This window comes from Impatiens glandulifera, chromosome 5 (assembly GCF_907164915.1).
Source record: "Impatiens glandulifera chromosome 5, dImpGla2.1, whole genome shotgun sequence".
NCBI lineage: Eukaryota > Viridiplantae > Streptophyta > Magnoliopsida > Ericales > Balsaminaceae > Impatiens > Impatiens glandulifera.
In genome coordinates, this window is record NC_061866.1 from 50,417,423 (window position 1) to 50,428,062 (window position 10,640).

Genomic DNA, 10,640 nt, shown 5'->3' on the forward strand with positions numbered 1-10,640 from the left:
TATTTATTATTAAAACTTAATTAGGCCCTTTTCAAATTCACTCTAAACTATATATTTAAATAAATCCTTCAATGATCAAACATTTTTTTAAATAAAAAAAAATTGAACAATATATTAGTAACATTTCTCAGATTTATACATAAAACAATCTAATTATTATAAACTTTTTTTAAAAATTTTTTTTTCAAGAATGTATAACAAATTTTAAATGTAATGTTATCAGCCATTTATAAATGAACAAAAAAAAAACAGAGATAGGCAAATAACATAAACAGAGACAAGTTGATTACCAACAAAATATAGTGGAATAAATGTTATCTAGAACAAAAGAATATTAACCCATCATATTTTTTTAGTATTACTTAAACACAGATGACATATTAAGAATCAGAGGATAATGACAAACATAATACAGTACTGCTAACTTAGCATTATCTAAAAAAAAGACAAAATCAAATGACAAACAAATTAGGCCTCATCCGTCGGAGTAGGAGGATGAACACAATAGATAGATATCGACAAATATACTAGGTATTAAGAAACAGATGATAATGACAAACATACTAGGTATTATCAGCGTTCTCTTATTGTTTAAATAAAATAAAAAAAAAGACATAATCGATTATGTTCTGTATCTTGAATTTTAGTTTTATTTAGATAATACAAAGTAAGAGAACACTAATAAGACATTGTTTGTCATTATTCTCTATTTTTTAATACCTATTATGTTTGTTGATATCTATATATTGTTCATTCTCCTCCTGCAACAGACTAGGCCTAATCTGGTTGTCATTCAACATAGATATTTTGCAAGACATACCAATACTCAGTCAACGGAATTAAAAAAAAAAATATTAGATAAATGAATATGACAAACCTTATTATAAGGAAAAAATGGAAGCAAAAGAATTTTTTGCACAAGCATACCTGACGTGATGCTAACATCGTACGAGCAGGTTTTAAGAATATTGTCATCATCATCAGGTTCATGGGCCACAAGATAAGTAGATTGCAGGGTTGCCTGCACATACACTAAATTCAATCAAAAGTATTTGACATAGGGTATCCTGATTAGTTCATGAGTTTCTTTAACTGATGCCAAAGCACAAGCTCTATAGCAGTTGTGCAGTGCAAAGGTTAACAATGGGTTGGTCTATGTGATTATACAGATTGAGTATGAGATAGAGACATTGTCGATATCTCAGTTCTTTTTTAATGAACCGCCAACAAATTTCAAGTTTCGAGTAATTTTCTGAAGCTTCCTTTTCAAACTACTACTAACTAAATGGTATATGTATCAGATAAATAATAAGCTCAAGGAAGGTTAATTAATTACATACAGGATCATTTTAAATCATGTTGTCTTGATCTTCATATTCAGCCATGTCTGGTATGTAATCATCGTCACCCCCACCAAAGTATGATGGAATAAATTGAATGGTACTTTTCTTGTTGATATCCAAGCTCACCATGGACGGAAGGTTTTCTTCGTCATCAGATTTGTTTTCTATCAAAATTCACATTCTTTTCAAAAAAACTACTACAACTTATAAGTGCATTGAACTAGGTTCTGTAAATGTTGTTACCTATTTTGGCTTTCCATGAGTGGCCATCCAACCATCATTGTCCTCATCATCTAGAAGAACTTCTCCACCAGAAGTTTCATAGTCTTCTTCAGCAAAAGATATAAAACGGATTATAAGAGTTCTAAGTGCAGCAGTTATATGACTTCCACTTGCTATTACCATTTCTTGTGATCAAAAATTGCTTTTCTGCTGGTAAATATGACTTCCTCTTGCTTTGCTCACCAGATTCCCTACAATACATCACAAGAACCAACAAAGCAGAACAACATTTTTATGTTCAGGAGCCATAATCACATTCAATTCTCACAAATTCAAGTCAATTTCAGAAAAGACGCTATCATCACATCAAAAATGAAAGCAAAACAAGCATAGGTTTGGAATATCTAAGTTTCAGTTTTTTCGTGACTTTCCAAATGGTTTAAGGGAATTAAGTTATTAACTGTCTTAAAATGAAGAAACAGAAATGGAGAATAAAGAAATCAGCTGATGGAAAAGGGTAATATCCGAATTACCATGACCAAGTGGGGCATTTGGAAACGAGATTGTCGTCGTTCTTGGACGCTAAGAACGCCTTTCTCCTTGAAAGCGGAGACAGTGCGATGATGGCTTGTGATCCTCTTGAATGCTTCGTGAAGCTTCTGCCAAAGAAGCATCTTCTAAATCCCTCTAAGCTGATTCTTTGATCAGTATAAAGTGGAATCAGTGAAGAAAATCAAGAACATGAAATTAACGAAAACGTTTCAAATATCGTGCTATGCTAGGGTAGATGATTCATGATAATTTAGCCCCTTCACTCAATCTAACACCTAGTCACATGCGCAAGCCTTAAAATTAAAAATTAAAATATAATAACTCTTTATTTACTTATATACAGAATATTCATCTTTTATATTACTAATTATGCAAATATCTTTTTTCATATTCCTTTCTCCAATCCTACTCCTTAATTAACTCAAAAATTATTTATTTATCCCTATTAATTTTATATATTTAATTTTTATCTTATTTATTTTACTTATTTTATTTTATTTAATTATTAAATTTTTTTTTATCATGAAATATAATTAATTAATTTTTAATATTCTTTTTTCTATTTAAAAAAATCTAAAAATATATAATTAATTTTAAATATTATATATTAATAATAAAATTAAAATAAAATAATAATTTTATATAAAATAAATATTTTAAAAAGTTAAATATGAAATATTTTAATAAAAAATATTATACAAATGTTATCGTTTATATTATTAAATAAAACATTATATTTAATTTGACTAATTATTAATATATAATATATTAAAGACTTTATCTTATTTATTTATTTATTAAATAATTTTATTTATAAAAAAAATTAAATTTTATAAGTATTTTAATATACATATATAATTAATATAATAAAATATAAAATATTTATATTTTATTAAATTAATACACATTTCAATATTTAATATATTTTAAATAATTATAATATAAAAATAATAATATTTTGTATTTTAATTAAATAAATAAAGTTAAAAAAACATATTAAAAATTAATTAATTAATTATATTTAATAAAAAAAATTTAATAATTAAATAAAATAAAATAAGTAAATAAAATAAAATAAGAAAGATAAATATATAAAAATGATAGGAATAAATAAATAATTTTTGAGTTAATTGAGGAGTGAAGGCGGAAGTGGAAATATGGGAGAGGTGGGAAAAACACATCCCATTAATTATATAATTTTCTTATACATATATATATTAATAAATTAATGTTAAATGCATCTCTCATTAATTTTTGTATGTATTCATAGGGAAATTTGATGAAATGGCCTTTAAAAAGGCCTTAAATGCAGAAAGTGTCAGCGCATTAATTTTAATGCGTTGGTGACACATTTATTTTTTTTGGACGAAAATACCCTAGTTGCGGGAATTTTTTTTTTTTCAAAATATTTTAATTATGAATCTCTTTTTGGACGAAAATGCCCCAGTTGCGTCACGCAATTGCGAGATGAAAAAAAATTCATCTCGTGATTGAGGACGTCTCACGACATAGGCAAAATCGTCCAAAAACAGTAAAAGGTGTCACCAACGCTTTTTTTAAGCGCTGCACTTTTAGCATTTAAGGCCTTTTTGAGGGCCATCTAATCAAATTCCCAGTATTCATATGTATATAACACAATCAATTATAAAGATATAAAATTTATATTTACTTTAAATATATTCAGATGGTTCAATACAAAATTTTAATATTTTAATTCTTGACAATGTCTTCAAACTCTTCGAGAACTTGATTTATATGAGGTCTAAGAGTAAGTGAAGGAGAACAATAAGTCAATGTAAGGTCAAATAAATTTAAAATCTAACCTATTTTAAATAAGTTTTGTAATAATACATATCTCTGAAATAAGAGAGCAACAACAGTGAGGTTAGTAACACTACTTTACTATCATCAAGTGTGTAGCAGTGAGGTTGGTAACACTACTTTACTATCATCAAGTGTGTAGCTTGAGAAATTTTCAACTAGCCTTAGGGAGGGAATTCTACTTCGGTATTGATGAATTGATTCACATTGCTTCCGATGATTGTTGATATTTTCAAAGAACAACCGAATAACATGAGAATCAATGAGGCATACACTTATGGATCCTCTTTATAATTAAATAAATCCAATCATATTATATATATATATATGATCTATGAAACAACTGTATCCAAACACCGTATGCATTAGAGTGTATGCATTAGAGTGTTATTAAAATAAATATAAGTTATATTCACATAGAAATGCCTATGTTTTGATTGAGACGGTACATATGAAAATGTTCATGTAAGAATTATAATAAGTTATATTAGATAACTTGTTGAATATGGTAAAATAATTTTAGTTATAAAGTTATTTCTATTTATGTTATTATACCAATAGTTTAGGGCTATTTTGTAAGATGTATGAAGCTACTGTATCACTGTTAATAAGATCGGGAGATGGCCCCGTATAATCTATTACGTTTTTTTCAATTCTTGTTCTTACATTGAAAAACATTACTCAATCACAAGTTTTTCCACTTGATTCTAAAAATTAACATGATATTAGAGCAGGACGAAGTTTCTTCTTCTTCTGATTCTTCGTCTAGGTCTACTTATAGTTCTTCAGATACTACGATAGATTCGGAAGAAGAAGTCACTACTTATTCTACTCCACTAGCCTTAGCAACGCACAATGAAGCCAACAATGTAGGCTTTGATGAAAAACACTCCAAAGAAATATTTAACAACAACGAAGAGGACTACTTCTAGACTAAAGCTATACTTAACAAAATTAAGGAAGACAAAGACTATGAGGCTGTACGAACAGACCACAAACTCAGTGAAAAATATACCATGTTAATTTATACTTTTTTGTTTTGTTTAATTTTATTACAAGGTGGTGTTGTTTTGAAAGGAAAAAAAAGGAAAATGAGAAGAAGAGGAAGAGGAAGAGGAAAAGGAAGAGGAGAAAGAGGAGGAGGAGAAAGAGGAGGAGGAGAAAGAGGAAGAAGAAGATGAGAAAAATGAGGAGGAGAAAATGTAATATTATTTATACGTGTTACAAATAATTAAAGATTCATGTTTTTACAATACAGAATAAGTTATTATCATTATATTGGGTATCTAGTGATATTAGAGAAATATTTATATGAAAATGACTTAAAGTCATAATATAAAAATAGTGTGTGTAATCTTCTTTATAAAATGACCTTCGATATTTTAATCGCTCTCACTCTTATTTTGATATTTTAATCTCTCTCTCACACTATTTATTTTGCTCCCTTGGCCTTAACAGCGCACAATGAAGTCAGCAATGGAGGCTTTGATGAAGAATTCTCCAAAGAAATATTTAACAGCAGCAAAGAGGGCCACTGCTAGAACTAAAGTTATACTTGACAAAATTAAGTAATACGTAGACTATGAGGCTGTTCGAACAACCCACAAACTCAATGAAAAAATATATCATGTTAATTTATAGTTTTTTGTTTTGTTTAATTTTATTACAAGATGATGTTCTTTTGAAAAAAAAATGAAAAAGAGGAGTAAGAGAAAGAGGAGTATCAGGAAGAGGAAGAGGATGAAGAAGAGAGAAGGAAGTGTGTCGGGGGAGCAGGAATAGGATGAGGAGGAAGAAAAAGAGGAGGAAGAGGAGAAGGAAAACATGTATCATTATTTATGCATATTACAGATAATTAAATATTTTCGTTTCTTGCAATACATAATAGGTTGTTGTCATTATATTGGTTACGTAGTGATATTAGAGGAGTATTTCTATGAAAATGACTTAAAACCATAACATAAAAATTGTGTGTGTAATCTTCTTTAAAAAATGATTTTCGATATTTTAATCTCTCTCTTATTTTGATATTTTAATCTCTCTCTAACTACTTATTCTACTCCCCTAGCCTTAACAACGCATAATGAAGACAACATGCAGGCTTTGATTAAGAACACTCCAAGAATATATATTTAACAGCAGCGGAGATGGCTGTTGCTAGAACAAAAACTATATATACTTAACAAAATTAAGGAAGACGTAGACTATGAGGTTGTCCGAACAGCCCACAAACTCAGTGGAAAGATATACAATGTTAATATATAGTTTTTTATTTTGTTTAATTTTATTACAATGTGGTTTTTCTTTTGAAGAAAAAATGGAAAAGGGGAGGAAAAGAAAGAGGAGGAGCTCTGCCGGAGGAGGTAGAAGAAGACGAGGAAAAGGAGGAGGAGAAAATGTATCATTATTTATGCGTGTGGAAGATAGTTAAAAATTCTTGTTTCTTGCAATACATAATATGTTGTCATTATATTGGTTACGTAGTGATATTAGAAGAGTATTTCTATGAAAACGATTTAAAGTCATAACTTAAAAATGATGTGTGTAATCTTCTTTATAAATGACCTTCGATATTTTAATCTCTCTCACTCTTACTTTGATATTTTAATCTTTCCTCTTACTACTTATTTTGCTCCACTGGCCTTAGAAGCGCACAACAATGAGAAAATGCAACATTATTTATGCGTGTTCCAGATAGTTAAAGATTCCTATTTTGTAATACATAATAGATTGTTTTCATTATATTGGTTACGTAGTGATATTAGAGAAATATTTTTATAAAAATGAATTAAAGTCATAACATAAAAATGATGCGTGTAATCTTATTTATAAAATGACATTCGATATTTTAATCTCTCTCACTCTTATTTTGATATTTAAATCTCTCTCACTACTTATTCTGCTCCCATGGCCTTAACAGTGCTCAATGAAGCCAACAATGGAGACTTTGATGAAGAACACTCCAAAGAAATATTTAACAGTAGCGGAGATTACTGCTGCTAGAACTAAAATTATACTTGACAAAATTAAGGAAGACGCAGACTATGATGCTGCCCGAACAACCCACAAACTCAGTGAAAAGATATACCATGTTAATTTAAAGTTTTTTGTTTTGTTTAATTTTATTACAAGGTGGTGATTTTTGAAGAAAAAAAGGAAAATGAGGAGGAAGAGAAGAGGAGTAGGTGTGCCGGAGGAGAAGGCGAGGGAGGAGAATGAGGAGGAGAAAATGTAGCATTATTTATGCATGTTGCAGATAGTTAAAGATTCATATTTCTTACAATACATAATAAGTTGTTGTCATTATATTGGTTACGTAGTGATATTGAAAAAATATTTATATGAAAATGATTTAAAGTTACAACATAAAATGGTGCGTGTAATCTTTTTATAAAATAACTTTCGATATTTTAATCTCTCTCACTCTTACTTTGATATTTTTATCTCACTCTAACTACTTATTCTGTTCCCCTGCCTTAGTAGCGCACAATGAAGCCAATAATGGAGACTTTTATGAAGAACACTCCAAAGAAATATATTTAACAGCAGCGGAGAAGGCTGTTGCTAGAACTAAAACTATATATACTTGACAAAATTAAGGAAGATGCAAACTACGAGGTTGCCCGAACAACCCATAAACTCCGTGAAAAGATATACAATGTTAATTTATAGTTTTTTATTTTGTTTAATTTTATTACAATGAGGTTTTTTATTTTGAAGGAAAAAAGGAAAATTGGGAGGAAATGAAAGAGGAGGAAAAAGAGGAGGAGGTGTGCCGGAGGAGGAGAAGGTGGAAGAAGAGGAGGAGAAAATGTATCATTATTTATGCGTGTGATAGATAGTTAAAGATTCATGTTTTTACAATACATAATAGGTTGTTGTCATTATATTGGTTACGTAGTGATATTAGATGAGTATTTATATGAAAATGACTTAAAAAGTCGTAACATAAAAATTGTGTGTGTAATCTTATTTATAAATGACATTCGATATTTTAATCTCTCTTTCACTCTTACTTTTATATTTTAATCTCTCTTACTACTTATTCTGCTCTTCTGGCCTTAGCAGCGCACAATGAAGCCAACATAAAGGTTTTGATAAAGGCTACTTCAAAGAAATATTTAACATCAGCGTAGAAAGTTGCTGCTAGAACTAAAACTATACTTAACAAAATTAAGGAAGATGCAGACTATGAGGCTACCCGAACAGCCCACAAACTCAGTGAAAATATATACCATGTTAATTTATAGTTTTTTGTTTTGTTTAATTTTATTACAAGTTAGTGTTCTTTTGAAGGAAAAAAAAGGAAAATGAGGAGAAAAAGGAGGAAGAAGATGAGAAGGTGTTCCGGAGGAAGAGGAGTAGGAGGAGAAGGAGGAGGAAAAGAAAGAAAAGAGGAGGAGAAAATGTAACATTATTTATGTGTGTTGCAGATAGTTAAAGATTCTTGTTTCTTGTAATACAGAATATGATGTTGTCATTATATTGGTTACGTAGTGAGAAAATAGTTGTAGTTGTATAACAAATTTGATCAATTTCTTACAAAGTTTACCGGGTAATAAGTGCTTACATCGTTCAATCCTCTCCTCCTTCGGCTGATATCGCCGCCTCTCTTTCTTCGGCGGATGTCATCGCCTCTTTTCTTTCGGCGGATGTCACCGCCTCTTTTCCTTCGGCGGATGACTAATTTGTTGGTAAAATCTCGATTTAATTTGTCGTCGCCTTTCATTTTCGGGATTTTACAAATAAATTAAATCTAAATTTCACAAACAAATTAGTCATCCACCGAAGGAAAAGAGGCGTAGATATCTGTTGGAGGCGTGGAATGCACTACGTAAGTAATTATTACCTGGTAAACTTTGTCTCTCCAAAACCCTCTATATTTGGCTTGTTCATCTTATTCTCATCATCGATCAATTTATTTATCTCCTTTACAGCTATTTTCTCCGCTCGTTTTTAGCCTGTAGAGAGTTGACGATCTGTCTCAGCCTAGCTCTTTCCTTGCGACTAAGAGAGAAATTACGGAAGAACGTCATCCTTGACAGCGTAGAACTCATCATCGCAATGGTGTATCAAGATCTTGAAAGTGAATTTATTTGTTAAAAAAAAAGACTTTCACCAAAATTAATAAAATGTAAATAGACCAATTTACTTTAAAATACATGTTTAAATAGATCCGAAACTTTTTTTTTAAATGAATCTCAAGGGACGCATAGGACAAGATTATTCCAGTGAAGGTAATCTATTAGATTATTGTTTGGTTTAAATAATTTAATTACCACCTACACCCTCAAATTCAATGTAGCTAGGCCATACTTTTTTTTACAATTTTATTTGTAAAAAATAATCTAAACAAGGATATAGTCGTCGGATCATGATTATACACTTATTAAGTACAAATAATATCATTAAATTTTAATTTCGATTGCAAATTTAAATTGTGTACCATAAACTAAATTTTAAATAAGTTTATGCCTAGTTAAAGTCTCTCATTTGTACTTTTCTTTTGAAAGCGTATTAACTTTTTTAAAATTTAAATTGAAGGTTTAATCTTAGTTTGTAGGAAATAAATTTAGAGTTTGACAAAAAAAAAAAAATAAAATAAAATAAAAAAAAATTATTTGGATTAAATGATAATGACTTAATATAGAGAATTTATAAAAACAAAATCATAAATAACTTAATAACTTTAAGTCAATCCAACTCTTATTTCCCACCATTCACATTAATTGAACACCTTTATCACAAATATTATAATTCATAGTCATAATTTCTAAGTCATTTTGGTTATCTCTAAGATTAACTCATTGTTTTTTTTTTCAAAGATTTTTCTTTTTCATCTCTAAGGTATAAACCATAGCCACAAATTGTTCAAAACCTCGTTTCTCATATTATATTATATTTTATTACAAACACGATTTTAGAGTACTATATATATTCAATCAATGTTATTCTAACAAAATTAATTTTGATTGTTTATAGAACAGTTTAATATTTGATGTTAGTAGTGATTTTTTAATAGCTTCATTAGTTGTTCTATTAGTTGTTCGGCATTTTTTTTTTAAATTAAATTTTTGTAATAATACCTATAATAAAATAATTTTGCAATTCTTTTAGAGTACATATTATTTTGCATTTAAATGTGAAATATATAAAGAAATCAAAATATATAATTCAACATGACTTATAAACCTAATTAAGTTAACCTAAAATAGACTTAATTATTAATTAAACATTTTAAAAGATTGGTAGATGTTTTATTTTATTTTCGGCATGTTATATTTTTGTTGTTTTATTTAAACGAATTTATCATTTTTAATATACAATTACATTTTAAAACAATAGTTAATTTAACAAGAATTATGTGTCTAAGCTATGTAGTGTGTAAGTGTGGTCTGAATTTTAAGATATTATTATTTTGATTCTTCTGAGTTACTTTCTTCAATATAAATTAGTGTTTGTTGGTCTCGAACTCATACGATATAAATTTAAAAACTTTGATAATATAAGATTATTTCATACTACTCGTTCCTTCTGTCTCCAAGAGTTTTCCTTTGTCCTCCGGTGAACTCTCTTGCCACATGATGAAGTTTCTTTGTCGGGACGAATGTGACTTTAAATTTAGCTTTTATTGTAACCGTTTATCAAAATTTTTTTCTTTAACCTTAATTGTATCAAATCAGTTAGATAAACCTAATTTTT

At 28.7% G+C, this 10,640-nt stretch overlaps 1 pseudogene; it reads right to left on the reverse strand.

Moving 5' to 3' along the window:
* Positions 1-344: 344 nt before the first annotated feature.
* Positions 345-2,292, reverse strand: LOC124939626 (annotated as a pseudogene).
* Positions 2,293-10,640: the final 8,348 nt, after the last annotated feature.